Source organism: Peromyscus leucopus, chromosome 8a (genome assembly GCF_004664715.2).
Source record: "Peromyscus leucopus breed LL Stock chromosome 8a, UCI_PerLeu_2.1, whole genome shotgun sequence".
In the NCBI taxonomy this organism is placed as follows: Eukaryota; Metazoa; Chordata; class Mammalia; order Rodentia; family Cricetidae; genus Peromyscus; species Peromyscus leucopus.
Window position 1 is genome coordinate 32,749,756 of NC_051085.1, and position 16,581 is coordinate 32,766,336.

The following is a 16,581-nucleotide window of genomic DNA, read 5'->3' on the forward strand; positions in this document are numbered from 1 at the left end:
CACTGGTCAACCAATTAGCATGCCCTTCTCTGGGGAATGCCACTTTTCCTGTTCCCAGATTTACTCACTTGTCTATAGCTACTTTCATAGGGTGGTAGCCTCATGCTAAGCCATTTTTTTAAGTGGCATGGCAGCTCTGGTACTTTGTAACCCTTAATGCATACAATTTTCTAGATTTATTAAATAAACGATGTTTTCCGGAAAATGCATTCACTTAAAGTTTTATCAGTGTATATTCATTGTACATAGCAATGGGTTTCATAAAGACAATTTCTTTCAAGTATATTTAGTATGCTGACCATGTTAAGTCCCTTCCCACGTCTTCCTCCTTATCCATCTCTATTTTCCATCCTAATAGTCTCCTCACTCCCCTCATTCTCGCTTTTGGTATATATGTACATACATATATACACGTATGTGTGTATATACACACACATATACATGTATATATATCCAAACATATGTAGAAATTTTAAATACTTATTTAAAGTATTTACTCATCCATTTGTTATTTCACTTATTAACAATCACTAAATATGTACCCAGTGCCAACCATATGAGGCATTTGGAGAGAGACAAGAAATCTCTCCAATTACTTAATTGGTTACCAACTTGCTTTAAGCTAACTACCATTTAATACCCAAGTACTTGACATACAAAGCCTCAATAAGGTTTGACTATGATGCAAATCAATGTTAGACATGTCACCAGCAAGCCTGATGTCTTCATTCATGTTGTGTTGGAACAAGTTGTGTAAGACTAGAAAGACCAGATGTTACTGATGTACGGATGTGAAAGAAATCACTGCTAAGAATTCAAAGTCTTTGATTTCACTAAAAAACTTGGTCTGCAATAAAATTCTGTAAGCACCAGGCTTCACATGCATTATTTTCATGTCTTAAAAAGTGAAGTTTGTGTTAGGTTCACAGAGGTATCCATCATGGAGTCCTGAACACAGGCTTGGTATTGAAATTTGCTTTATTATTGCTTCTTTGAAAGTGCTCTTTATAATTTATTTTGTTTTTCTGCTCTACATGGGTAGGGATGTGCTGTGGATATTGTTCTATATAAATAAAACACTGATGGCCAATGACCAGGCAGGAGGTAGGTGGGACAAGGAGAGAGGAGAATTCTGGGAAGCGGAAGGCTGAGGGAGAGACACTGCAGCCGCCGCCAGGACAAGCAGCATGTAGAGACTCTGGTAAGCCACCAGCCACGTGGCAAGGTATAGATTTATAGAAATGGGTTAATTTAAGATCAAAGAACAGTTAGCAAGAAGCCTGCCACGGCCATACAGTTTATAGGTAATATAAGCGTCTGAGTGATTATTTTATACGTGGATTGTGGGACTGCAGGGCTTGGGGAACCTGGAGAGAAGCCCTCCAGCAACAAATGGTGCCCAACGGCTCGAGTTTCCACCTTAAACCTGAGAATATTTAATAACCAATTCTAAACAGAGCCAAAACCAGGTTCCTGCTTCTTGTCTCATACGGGCAGCTAGATGCGGCAAAACGCAAGTTTGGACACTGGCGGGTTCCTGGCGTGTGCGTTTGACCGGCAGTATGGCGGAAATGAGGCGTCTGCCAGTGGCACATTACGCTGTGTGGTAGATTTAGTCTTTACTAGTAAAAAAAAAAAAAAAAAAAAAAAAAAAAGGTTTCTGGGCTACACGCTGCTTTGATAAAAGCTTAGACCCACTATTTCTGAGACTTAATGACTCACAGAACTGGCAGAAAACGTACAGCCGCCATGTTGGGAAGCTGAAGTGGGCGGAGCCAGCAGCCACAGCGCTGTTTCAGGCTTAGAAGGATGCAGTTTAAAGCAATAGGCTAACAAAAAGACTGATTCAGATAACATCGTTTACAATGTGTGTAAAATATACGTAGGCTTGAAAGAGACAAAAAAATTAATGTAAAAAGACACGTAAAGATGAATATTACACAGACAATCTGGATTGTGTTGTCTTTGGGATTTTTAACTGCAAAAAAACATTTGATCAAAAAAGATGTTGAATTAAACCAATATGTATATTTTAAAGGTAACTTGACTTCAAAATTTGGATTTAAGGATATGTTGCTTTGGAAAAGAGGTTCTGCTTTTGTTTCCACAAAAAGCCAGAGGCTATGGATTTGTTCCAGATTAAGATACATCAGGTTTCACCAGCCAAGACCCCCTGAAAGGTCTCCGATGACACCATGGCCCAGATGATCCAACATCCAGAGCGGTTTCAAGGCAACTGGTTCAAACAATACAGCCTCACGGACTACCCCATAGGTCTAAAATTTTCTTTGCATCCCATAAGATACAGCGCCCCCCTCCAGCAGGAAGTAGTAAGACATGCTACGCCCAAATTCCCAAATATACCAAGCTGGCTTTAGAGGTGGAATTGGCTCACTCCCCCTCTAAACCCAGACATATTGCTTTAAAAAAAAATGGTTAAGAGATTCTTGTGTCCCAAATCAGAAGAGCCCTCTGGTGTGGGACAGAGAGAAACCAATATTTTTATTTAAAACAGGTTGATTATAAATGTGATCTCTTTCTAAAAAAGAAAAGGGGATATAATATAGATATATAGGAGGATATGGAGATGATAAGATAAAAGGGTAGATTAATGAACCTACTTTTAAAGAACAACTTGTTTAAAATGTTTTACATTGGTATAGATTTTAGTTTATGTTTAAAATGTTTTACATTGGTATGAATTTTGGTTCATTGATACAGGCTTGAAGTTAATTTTGTTATACTGTATATATATATATATATTTCTATTCTTGTTTGAGGTATTATGTTTATATAACTCATTTAAAATTGTAATGGATAATTAAAAAATAGATTAATAATTAGTCATCTATGATAATCATATCTGTAGCCATGTTAGTTAAGTCTTCTAGGTATACATAGATATATTTCAGATAGATAGGTAATCTTCAAACACTTCATAGACCTGGAAAATATGGCATTTAAATAACTTAGAATTCTGTTGACGTGAGACACAATTGCTCCTGGCTGCACCAATTTGATCCTGAGAGAATGTTGGGCTTCTAAGACATTTCCATTTGGAAGTTTGTCTTTTTGGCACAAAATGGCCTGCCTACTGGGCAAAGAACTGCCCTTGCCTTGATGGCTGACAGTACAAATGCAATGCTGTCCTTTCTGGACAAGCGGGACACAAGGAAAGCGACCACTGTACTCTGCCAAGACAGGGTAAGATGGTCTCTTAAAATTCCTGCTTCTAAAAATGGTCTGTCAGATACTCTAGGCCTGTAGCCAATTTAAATGCACCAACAATGCTGAGAAACATTAGGTGACTGTCCAGGCTGCCAGCTGTCTTGGTCTACTCTTGCAAGATTCCTGAAAGTTGCTTGCATCCATCTACCATTTCTCAGGTACCATTATGTTCTTTCTCAGGTCTTTGATGTGGTTGAAGGCTAGATAGTCGTAATTTCCTCAGTTATGATAAAAGATAAGTTAGCTATAAAACCTTAAACTCACAAATATAAGATAGATAGGACATCTTCTTTAATATTGTAACTATAATTCTTGCTCGGTAATTGTTTTGTTATATGTAATTTTACCATGTTAAAGTTAAAACCTTCCTTTTTAAAAAAAGAAGAAAGGGGAAGTGCTGTGGATATCACTCTATGTAAATAAAACACTGGTGGCCAGTGACCAGGCAAGAAATAGGTTGCCAGGCAGGAAGTAGGTGGGACAAGGAGAGAGGAGAATTCTGGGAAGTGGAAGGCTGAGGGGAGAGAGACTGCAGCCACCGCCAGGAGAAGAGCATGTAGAGACGCCGGTAAGCCACCAGCCACGTGGCAAGCTATAGATTTATAAAAATGGGTTAATATAAGATAAAAGAACAGTTAGCAAGAAGCCTGCCACGGCCATACAGTTTATAAGTGATATAAGCGTCTGAGTGATTATTTTATAAGTGGATTGTGGGACTGCGGGGCTTGGGGAACCTGGAGAGAAGCCCTCCAGCAACAGGGATGTTTCAGCCCCTTTCTCCTGAAGTGTATTCAGTTGAGAGGTGGCATGCTGTGTGGGTTTGTGAGAAACAGGTAGATCTCCAGTCAAAGACATGGCCAGGAACCCATTATCCAGAAAAATAGTGCAAAAATTTTTCCCAGAAATCTGACTTAAAAATAAGCATTTCTCACTAAAAAAGGTGTAGAGATTGAAATAAAAACAAGGCCCAGATGTCTCCTTTTTATCTAATTGAGAACTTCTGCACCTCAGACACAATCCCCGCTTTGCTTTCCTGATGTAATTAGGTGAAGACGGAGGTAAGCACGGCTCGCAGCAGCCCCACTTTCCTCTCCTTGGTGGCCATTACCTGACACTGATTGGAGCAATTGAGCAATCAACACTGTGCGCTTTCTGATGTGGAGGAGAGTAGGACTAGAATGATGTAGTTTCATATATTCCAGAGGGAAAGTGTTTAAAACCTGGTTCAGACCCTTCCAAGCTGTATAGACATGGGCAACAGGATTGGACTTTCTGATCCCCATTTTGAGTACCAAGTGGAGTTTAGAATCCTTTGAAAGGAGATGATGAGAACTGTGTGTGATCACAAAGATGAGTACATTCTGGAATCTGCACAAGTGAGGACTCACATTCCTTTTGCTTGACAATAGGTGCTAGAAACCTTTATCTTCATCTTGAAGCTTTCTAATTTGTTGTATCTAGAAAATTCTACTCAGAGGAGTTAAAATAAAATAGGTACAAACTCTTCCTTCCAGCCGATTTTAGAATAAGGGGCATAAACGTGGGTCTGTGACAAGTTGCATCTTGAATTAGAGTTCCCACAGGGATGGGACCCTTGGAGAAAGTGACAAGAGTCGGGGGAGTTTGGAACAATGACTTGGCTCAACCTCTTTCAAGTAGAGGAGTTGCTAAGCATGTAAGTTCAGAATTTGAATGCAAGCGAGTTTGAGGGCAGTATAAGCTCACAGATTGAGTAGAAAGGAAAACAGCCTGACTGCAGAACAGGAGAAAAGAGCACAGGGAATGAGTGTGAAGGAGAAGAAAAAGAAGAGGTGAAAAAGGTAGAAACGAGAGAAAGGGACAGGAGGACACAGAAGACTCCGAGGGCTTTAGCGCTTGTCCGTCGACTGAGGTTCTAAGCCGAAGTTTGGGCCCTTTGCTGAGCTTTGGAATCCTCCACGAAAGACAATTTTTAAATTATTTCTAGCATGCAGCAAGAGTTAATAAGAAACAAACCAGGGAAATATCTGACTAAAATGCACCACGTGCTCCCTCTTGAAATAGTAATGCACGTCTACAGCTGAACGTGAAATTCTGTGCCCCAATCAAGCCCTGGGCTACTAACAGGCTCCTGCCAGCTCATCTCTCTCTTCCTGCGTGGGATGTCAAGTGATTGAGAAGGGAACAAAATAATGCGAACAATGTGCACATTGGTACCTCTGCCTTCACTTCTGTGACCCGCAAGGCGATTGCTTCAGGACCGGCTTTGCTGTTTGCCTCCTTTACCAACAAGGGGTTTCCTCTGGCAGCCAGGGTTGACAGTCTCTGCGAGGAAAATGATATCATTGGCAATAAGACCCAGCATCCTATTTCCTAAGCTGCTGATTGCAACAGCTGGGGATTTCTAAAGCTCCTCTGGCTCCTGTTTCCACATTGTTGAGAGCCCTGGCCACAGGTCACCCTTAACCAGGGTACTTTTGCCTTTACTTCTTTTGGAGCACATAGCTTCAGAGAACACTAAGCACTGCAGTATAATAATACACTACACCATTTTTTTCCCCAGGCAGTTTTCCCAAGAGAAGCTCCTGGCCTGATCAAATCAGCTGGCCTTGGGGCACACACCGTCCTCTTAGAGTTTTCCTGTCCATATGGACTTTAAAATTCCCAAGAATTTCTGCAGTAAGGAAATAACTTTAATTTTGCTAAGGGTTCTAAAAGTTATTTGAACAAACCCATTCTTGATTCTTTTTTAATATATAAATATATCTGAAGAGAATTTTCCTTGTGGAGTGAGAATGGTCCTATAGACTAAGATCTGGTTACAAACCCAAGAAATCAAAAAATAATTAAGAAGAAAAACAATAACAGCAAACCCCATAGGGATGTTGAGAAGAATTAGGTGAGATTATAAATAATAAATACAATAAGTAGTATAAATCAAATGTCATGATTTATATATCATGCCTATTATAGTTCCCTAAACTGATGGTGTCCTTTTTGTCTGAGACATATAAGTTTTATGTTTAATGCACGCGCGCGCGCGCGCGCGCGCGCACACACACACACACACACACACACACACACACACACACACAGTATTGCAGAGCCTGCATGCACACAGGTTGTATTCTGGGTCAGCAGAGGGAGTGCACTGAACTTCACAACTATCAGATCCCACCTTTGTTTTCCTGGGCCATTTTTCTCTGTCTTTTGTTTGACTTTTCTGTGAACTGACAGCGGAACACAATGCCTGAGGCTCAGGAGGTGCTTGCACCTGGTTATCTGATGAATCAAATATGGGATGCTTCATAGGTGTTAGAAACCAGGAGGATGGTGCTGGAGCACCAGTCAGGATGAGTGCTTATCCGTGTCTATCCTGATGCATTACTCTTCTAAGCAATAAAATGTGGATTTTGGAGCTTTGAGTCTTGTGGAGGGCACAGAGTACTCAACTCTCTTCTCCCTCCACACCTTCCACATTTGCTTTTGAGATAAAACTATCTCTTTTGGGAGAATAGGACTTGATTTTCTTTCTATTTTACGAGAGAGAGAGAGAGAGAGAGAGAGAGAGAGAGAGAGAGAGAGAGAGAGAGAGGAGAGAGAGAGAGAGAATGAATTGGGATGTAGATGTGTGCATAGCTCCCATGTGAGAGTCGAAGCTTGGGATCTCAGGATCAAACCCATGTCATCAGACTTGGTGGCAGAAGCCTTTACCCATTGAGCCATCTTGTGTACTCCGAACACTTTTGGTACTCCTATTAAATACCTCTGGAAGACTCTTCGTCAGTTTTCTGGGCAAAGATATACACAGTAAAAACTCTTTTATAACTTTATTTTTTAGCATAAAAAGCAACAGTATTTGCTAAAGAACTGAGTTTACCAACATTTAAGGCTTTATTTTCAGTATCCATTGAAACCCCGATTTATGATTTCCAAAAAATGTAACAAAGGGTTTTCTTAAACCACCCCCCATTAACTCCTGCAATTGAGTAGTTATTTTTTTAGTATTTAGGTCAGGACTCTCCTAGGCCACAGTTTAATAATCAGCTTGAAATGTTATTTGTTTTATTTTAAATATATAGCAATCTTTCACATACCTCTGTTAAACAACTTGTGATAAAATTAAAATATTCCCATATTTCTGTATCAGTTTTGCTTTTGAGGAAAAGGAATATAGATGCTTTTATTTTTAATTAAACCTGCCTTATATACCATATGCAATTCTCTGTTGTATCAATGCTTAACCTACCCAAGAATGGGAGGAAACTGAAATTTGCCATTCTGCTTTCATAGGCTATATGCTAACAGAAATAGCGAACAGAAAGACGAGAGTCAGGGAAAACTGAAATCTCTCACAAGTAAAGGCTTCCTCTATAGCTTAACCTTTGCGAATCAAGCAAATGCAAGGTGGCCGATAGGAAAAGGATAGTTAGACATTGTGTACAGTTTCTGGTTCCCTGCCTCAAATTTAGAGACTCAAACCAATGACGATTCTGAAGATAAAGCAAATGAAAGCTATGCAACATTGGGCCAGTGTTTTACCACATGTTACAAAAGTTAGGACCTTTGTGGACACTTCTGCAGAAGCCTGTTCAGAGAAAATGTTAAAAACAAAACAAAACAAAACAACAACAACAAAAAAACCTTCAAGTACTTCCTCCCCAGTGTGTTGGCATTGAGGGTTTCAACCCACCGAAGCCACTTGGCCTTGCTAATGTGGGCCATTGTTCAGGGCTCCTTTATAATTCCTAGTTCTCTGACTCTCCCCTCTGCTGTCAGGGGAAAGAAAGGCAAAAATGATGGGAGCAGTAAGAACTTTCCTATCATCTCCATCATGTAAGAATGCCTCTCCTCCTCACCACTACTTACAGTAAATTAAATGGTCCATTATGATAGGGTCATGATCACTTTAAACCACATCCACACACAAGTAACAAAGAGTAGACCAGAAAGACAGGCTCCCTACCAGGCTGAATTTTGATAATGAAAAGGATGAAAATTCTGCTAATCTACAGGTAGAGAAGACAGGAATTGAGAGGGCAATTTGATACCATGTCCATTAAGCAACATAATAGAGGCAAGTTTACTCACCAGGCTTGAAAAAACAGTGTAGCTCTCAGACCTCATCAGGGTTTCATTGTGCAGTAGATGGTGGTTAAAAACAGAAATTCACAATTGGTCGAAGTGCCCAGAGTGACTGTGGAGTGCACGGCCACAAATGGGTCATCTACGTCATAGCCCTTCTCCAAGATTCAGAAAGCATGCAGAGGAGGGGATGAAAAGATGGTCAGAGCCAGAGGTCTGGGGGGACTGGAGGAAAACAGTGTCTTCTGGACATGACAGGACTCATGAATTCTTGCCTGCATAAGATGAAGGCAGTCAGCATTCGAACATGGCTTGGAAGAGCTCTACAAGCCCCTGCTTGTGAAAGAGAAGCTATGTGCAGTTGATGGCTTCTGGAAAAGGAGACTTAGTCTTATTTATTTATTTGTTTGTTTGTTTATGCGTTTATGCATTTATGCGTTTATGAGTTTATGCATTTATTAAATTATTTTTCATGCAGTATATTTTGCTCATGTTTTCACCTCCCCCAACTTCTCCCTGGTCCTCGCCACCTCCCTGCCCACAGAATTTTATGTCCGTCCCTCCCCTCCCCCCTTCTTTGTCTGTTTGTCTGTCTGTCTCTCTTAGTAAAAAAAAGGAACAAAAATGAAAACAAATAAAAATATAAGAAACACAACAACAAAAAACCCCACTAAAACAAAAGTCACAACAGACAGAAGACCAATAGAGTAAAATGTGACAGAAAAATGTGACAGCTGGGCGGCGGCGGTGACGCACGCCTTTAATCCCAGCACTCAGGAGGCAGAGCCAGGCGGATCTCTCAGTGAGTTCGAGGCCAGCCTGGTCTACAGAGAGAGATCCAGGACAGGCACCAAAATGACACAGAGAAACCCTGTCTCAAAAAAACCAACCAACCAACCAACCAACCAACCAAACAAATAAATAAATAAATAAATAGATGTGACAACAAAGGAAATGAAACAAAAAGGCTACACAAATGCCATTGGGTTCATTGGGCATGAGCCTGTCCTGGGGAGTGACTGATCAACACAGAAGGGTCAGTTTTCCCCTCGGGTGTGGCTTCTGGTATGTTGAACACACTCCAGTGCGTGGCCCCATTCCCAGAAGTCTATGTCAGCACAAATTATAGTCGATGGGTCTTTAAGTGGACCATACTGATCACATGCTGCTACCAAGTCCCAAGAAATTTCCCAGAAGGCGGAGCTGAAAGATTGTCACAGTCAGAGGTGGCAGATAAGTTCAAGGAAACTGCAGTTTTCAGGAAAAACCAGGGCAGTTGCACATACAAACTCAAAGTGATTGTGGCAGTAAGCACTAGACGTGCACAAGCTCAGGCCAGACAAAACCTCAGTGTGGAGGTTGGGAGTGCCCTGAAGTCCCACCCCTAGCTGAGAAGCTACTGGTATTTGATAGCTTTATGAGAAAGTATTCTCTAATGGTGTGACCCCCCCACCCCTCCTAGGCTGACCATACGCCAGGGCATGTCCATTCTTGGACAACACAAATGGACACAATGGGTTTAAAGAAAAAAGAAAACTCTTAAGTTGAATGGATAAAGAGGTGAGGGTGGAGAAGATTGATCTGGGAGGAGTTGAGTGTGTTTGTGATCAAATGTATTGTATGAAATTCTCCAAGAACTAATTAAAAACTTTTAAAGACCTGTGCTAACAAATTATTTATACCCTGATGGAAGTGGATCATGGCAGGCGGGGGGCGGAATGCAATGAATGTCTAGCATTAAGTACTTTAATTGTGCACCTTTAATGTTGTGGGTCTCAGTGCTACCCCTCTTTAGCTGTGTGGCTTCATATCACCTACTTGTCATAAACCTAAACCCCAGTTGTTTTAGATGGTGATTGGGTATTATCGCTGTGGTAGTGATGATGAAGTATGTTCACCATTTATGGTCAGTTTCCCTCACAGGCTTTAGAGAACATGTGGCTGATCTCTAAAGCTGAGGAGTGGGAGAAGCGAAGATGAGGATTTTTGTATATGGCCATTTCAAATATATTGCACAACCTCCCAGCTCATGAAGCACCAACCCCCACTGCAGACTTAGAGACCACATGCTCCATGTGGATGGACACCAGCATGTAGAAGATGGGTGTAACCAGTCTGTAGCTTCCTGTGAGTATAAAAAAAAGATACTGGGCTGGGCGGTGGTGGCGCACGCCTTTAATCCCAGCACTCGGGAGGCAGAGCCAGGCGGATCTCTGTGAGTTCGAGGCCAGCCTGGTCTCCAAAGCGAGTTCCAGGAAAGGCGCAAAGCTACACAGAGAAACCCTGTCTCAAAAAAAAAAACAAAAAAAACAAACAAAAAAAAAAACAAAACAAACAAACAAAAAAAAAGATACTAATATTTCCTGCCCTTCCCTTCTTCCTTCATTCCTTCTCATCTTTCCATCCCCAGTGTAACCTACCCAGTCATGATCAACAGAACTGATCATGTCCCCTTCATCCAGTAGAATGGATCAAACAATATCGAAGATTGATTCCTAGGGATACAGCTGATTTAAGTCCTCAATAAATACTACAAATCACCATTTTCACGATTAAAAAATCCTGAGATATAAAGTTCTGTGATGTATCCAAGTCCAAAGCAGCTAACTTTGAGTGCAGCTGAAGATATTTAGCCTAGGGATCTGGCAATATAGATTTTCCCAACTTCTTCAGTGCAAAAACATTTAGATTGTGAGTCCATTAAATGAAGCCATTCTACTAAAAGCAAGAATTTAGCTTAGTTGTAAAGAGAGCTAATTGGTTAAGAGTTTAATGATAATCTGCACAATTGTGACCTCCAGCTGGGAGTTTTTATTAGGAACTTAGGTGATTATTTTTATATCTCCCATGAAAATTTTCATATTTTTGAGGTGAGAAGTAATTTCTTCTAATTTGTCTCTTCTCTTTTAAACTATAAAGCCTTTTAGAGAATATTCTGGAATGCACAGTGGCCTATTAAATAAAAGTAATCCTCCCTGAAGTTCTAAGTAAACATGTTATTTTTAGACAGCATATTACAATATTAAAATTTAAAACCATAGAATGAAATTGTTATTATAAATCTCTTTTATTCAAGTATTTTTCTTGTTTCCTCACAAATTACTGAAGCTAGACTATGCTGTCAATTAAGTAGCTGTCTGTCTTGAGTCAATAGAGAGGTAATTCAGTTTGTGTAATTAGACAAACTCCCCCAGACCCACCGAATCCAGCAGACTTCAAGGAGATCACTCATACTATTTCATTCTAAAATATGCAATGTAAAATTTATATCTTCTATTATTTATGCTAAATGTATTTACTTATATCAAATTAATCAGAAATTTTAGAGCTTAGTTTTGATCATAATGTGGTTACAGACATATGCTTTGGAATTCTAGAGTAACTCTACATCTTTGAGCCTCCATTTTCACATTTCTGAACTGAATTCTATCTTCCATGATGCTGTCATGTCTAACATAGTGTAAAATGTATAGTATTTGGCATGGAGTAAATAAAAATTGTTCTTAAGTAATTGATAAAGTAATTTCTTAGGCTAGTCTAAATGATATTATCCATGTGAGTATAAAGACATATATCCATATCTATGAAGCCTGGCAGAAAATAATTTCTCATACTACTCATAAGATTTAAAGAATTAGAAATGATCAAGGAATCTAACAATGGGTGAATGGTTACATAAATCACAATGTATCTGAATATTCTCCGTGCTGCTTTGACGATATCAGCAAAATGCCGTGTGTGCTTTTAGACTGGGAACACTGAGCACATCTGCTTCATCAAACGCCCAGAGTCCTAGTGTGCCCACACAGAGCCATGGTGTTCCCATTTCAGTTGAGAGCTTTGTATTGTGTGTACTCTGTGTGTCTGCCCTCTCAGTCAGTCGCTGCCGCCACCTGAAGATGCTTTGCTTGGTCTTGTGGCTGTTCCTACAACTATCCACAGTTGCAGATCAACCTGTCTATCTTTTCCTGGTTGAACCGTTTGTGTGTTGGCACTGACTCACCCTTGGCCTGTTAAGTCTTTGAGACTTTCTAAGAAAGCGCCATATTGATTTCCAAAGTGGTTGTACAAGCTTGCATTCCCACCAGCAGTGGAGGAGAGTTCCCCGAGTTCCACATCCTCTCCAGCATAAAGTGTCTTCAGTGTTTTTGATCTTAGCCATTCTGACAGGCATAAGGTGGTATCTCAGAGTTGTTTTGATTTGCATTTCCCTGATGACTAGGGATGTTGAGCAATTCCTTAAATGTCTTTCAGCCATTTGAGTTTCCTCTGTTGAGAATTCTCTGTTTAGTTCTATAGCCCATTTCTTAATTGGACTGTTGGTCGTTTTGATGTCTGATTTCTTGAGTTCCTTATATATTCTGCATATCAGTCCTCTGTCAGATGTGGGGTTGGTGAAGATCTTTTCCCATTCTGTAGGCTGTCGCTTTGCCTTGTTGACCGTATCCTTTGCTCTACAAAAGCTTCTCAGTTTCAAGAGGTCCCATTGATTGATTGTTTGTCTCAGTGTCTGTGCTACTGGTGTTATATTTAGGAAGTGATCTCCTATGCCAATGCGTTCAAGACTACTTCCCACTTTCTCTTCTAGCAGGTTCAGAGTAGCTGGATTTATGTTGAGGTCCTTGATCCACTCCTTGCTTTTACTAAGAGTTCCCGACATCCATTGCTGCCTGGTGCAAGCCTGCCTTCTGCTCAGCTGTCCTGCAACCAGGAGTTCAGGCTCTCCTGGTCTATAAAGACTTTTCTCTAGACCAAGGAGATTAAACCCCTGCTGTTATTTGTGACTTTTTTCTAAACTGCGTGTGTGCCAAGGTTGGAAAGACAGTGTTGGCTATGGGAAGGTGAGGGATGGAGACAAATGGAATCACTGGGGTTTAGAGATCTAATCTTACGGCCAGGTACACAGCTCTCTCTTATCAATGAGCACACAGTGTTCTCTGATGGGTTTAATTACCTGCCTTCGCTGCTTAAGCCTCCTGGTCAAGTCTCACCAATTCTATTCTTCCTTTTTACACCTTTTTTTGCCTTTCTTCCCCATTTTCCATCATCTGGTTACCAAAGGCTGCTGGTCTATAAGCTAGGATTTGAACCTCTCAAGGTGTTGTTGGATTACATAGAGTGGAGAACTCGGGCTCACTCCACAGTCCCTCGGCTCCGATTAGGTGAAACTCCTGCTGTATGCCATAATGATAAATTTATAAAAAGCAAGAGGCACAATTATAAAGTAAAGATGACTCTTACTCTGTTGACAGAGAACTTACAGGGCTGGAGAGAATCCTCAGTTGTTAAGAGCACTTGCTGCTCTTGAAGAGGAGCAGAGTTCTCAGGATTCATTTTGGGCAGTTTATAACCACCTATAACTCTAGCTCCTGGGAACCCTATACCCTCTTCTGCTCTCAGGGGGCACCCATACACGCATGGCATGCACTCAAATTCATGCCCCCCATACATACATAAACTTAATTAAAAATAAAAATAATTTTTTAAGCAAACACATGGGCTGATAAAATGGCTTAATGGGTTAAGGTACTTGCTGCCAAATGATCACTTGAGTTGGATCCTGATTCTCCATAGCGTATAAAGAGAGAACTGACTTCCACAAGTTGTCCTCTGATCCCCATATGTATGTTATGGCGTGTGCATGTCACACTCACAACACATAAATAAGTAAGTAAGTAAGTAAATAAATAAATAAATAAATAAATAAATAAATAAATAAATGTGATTTTTAAGTTAAAAACAAAAACAGTTGTGTATATGTGCCACATTTTCTTTATCCATCCTGCCTAGGCTCAGTGTGCTGGGCTCTGCTGACTCCCCATGGGAGACCTCGAATTGGGGGATGCGGGGTGGTTTGGGAAAGAGGGCTGGGGGGTGGGAAGAGGGAGGACCTGTGGATAGAGTAGTGGAGTGTGGAGTGAGTAGAAAATTTCTTAATAAAGAAAAATGAAAGAAAAAAGTCACTAAAAAGTATTCCCACATGGGAATTGAAGATTATTTGCTCTGGGAATTCCTACAATATATTTTAGCATTTTAAAATGAAAGATGACAAAATTAAAAGAAATTTTTGTAAAGAAATAACTCAGTGACTAATAACATGCATATGTAAAGCAAACTTTATTATAGTCTCTTGTTGGTGATTCACCCACCATGAGGAACAGTCTATAAGGGTCTGTTTCCAGTGCAGTCCCTTCCATACGAGGTGCTCTATAGACCTTTGTTTTCACACCTTTATCTTTACTAGACCCTATTGTGGTGATATTGTGTTCCCCAAAGTATTGTGCACCTTAATAAACTTATCTGGGGTCAGAGAACAGAACAGCCACTAGATATAGAGGCCAGAAAATGGTGGCGCACATGCCTTTAATCCTATCACTTGGGAGGCAGAGATCCATCCGGATCTCTGTGACTTTAAAGCCACACTGGAAACAGCCAGGCATGGTGACTCATGCCTTTAATCCCAAGAAGTGAGCCTTTAATCCCAGGAAGCGAGGGCAGAAAGCAGAAAGGTATATAAGGCATGAAAACCAAGAACTAGGCTGGTTAAACTTTTAGGCTTTTGAGCAGCACAGTTCAGCTGAGAGGCATCCAGTCTGAGGAAACAGAATCAGCTGAGGAATTGGTGAGGTGAGGTGGCTGTGGCTTGTTCTGCTTCTCTGATCTTCCAGCTTTCACCCCAATACCTGGCTCCAGGTTTGTTTTTATTAATAAGATCATTTAAGATTCGTGCTACACTCTATATCTGCAAACATATCTCTATCTATCTATCTATCTATCTATCTATCTATCTATCTATCATCTATCTATCTATCTATCATCTGTCTATCTATCTGCCTACCAGTTGATTGGTCTATCACCTGCCTCCCTCCTTAGGTATTGCTGTAAGTATCCATTATTTCTAGAATTCCCAAACCCCCTTAGCACTTACCTTTCTACAAAAGGCCAACATTCAGGTCACCATCAGAGCTCTGACGTGAGGTTGTTTTCTGGAGTTAGGAGCCCAGGAGCCAGCACACGGGACAATCTGAGAGTAACTGGGCATTAAGCTGCACCTCCCTCCCCAGCAGCCCTAATGTCACTAGTGAATTGGTAGATAAATTCTCTGGAGTGGGAACAATTGTAGGCATGTCATAACTTGTCCCTCAGAATTCCCAGAAGACTGAGCCTATTTCCATCTATTGCAATGTACATTGCAGTTGACTTCATTACTGAATGCTTCTCCCATCCTCTCTTCCTCCTAGTCCTAGGGGGCTTTCCAGGGATTGCCACCCCAATACATATGTGTCCTCAAATTCTGTCCTCCGGGAGGGGTCTGTCTCTGCAGAAAGTCAGTGAAAGAAAATGGTCACCTGCATGTCTAGTTCACATAGTGAACTGGTTCTGTTTGATACTGGATCTGAGCTCAGCTAGAGCTCAGGATGTACCAGACTACTAACTAAGTGACCATCTGAGGTGGCTATCCTGGAATAACATTTAGAGAGATTCAAATTATGTGTGTTGTAATATGTGTAGTTCTGGACATAACATTTAAAAAAAAAAGAACACCAGATATTTAGACTATTACCACAGTGCCCAAACTGGGGCGGGGGGAGGGGGGGCAGGGGGTCAGACATACAACAACTAAGACAATAAAAGTAGAACTCTCTGGCTTCTTGACTAAGCCGTACATTGGCATAATCACTGAGTGCCAGTAGCTGAAGGAAAGCCGAGAGTTCAATGGACTAGATTTGTTTACTCCCCCTTTAGCAGCTAGCGTTCTGGGGGAATGGCAGATAAAGGCAATTCCAGTCTCAGGAAATTAAAGGTTTTCTGATAATTATATCCTTCCTTTATGAACTGCAAGAGCCTAGTCCTTGGGAACACTTCACAGGGAGACAAAAACTAAAAAATGAAAAATTCTAACATGACAGATATCTTAAAAGAAACTGTAGTCAGCAGGACAGTCCTCTGTGCTTCTCTTCCAAAGCTCATTTACTTAGCAACACTTCCTATCTGGAGCCTCATCAGACTCTGCCTTTGCTGCCTGCCTTGCCCGTCCTGGCTTGCGGCATTTCTGCATCCTGCGGTTCCTTCTGTCTGCTGTTGGGCCTGAGTTCTGTTCTCTCACCAGCCTCACAGATTAACAGGTGGCTTTGAATATGCTCTACCACTGTCTAGGACTGTCTGCCTTCTCATCTGACACAGCAGTTGCAGACAATACGCACCGTACCCCAGCTCACACCGGGACACAAGGGAAGGGATCCCACACAAGGTAGGAACTAATTTAAAATCATTTCTAGGTTGACTTTC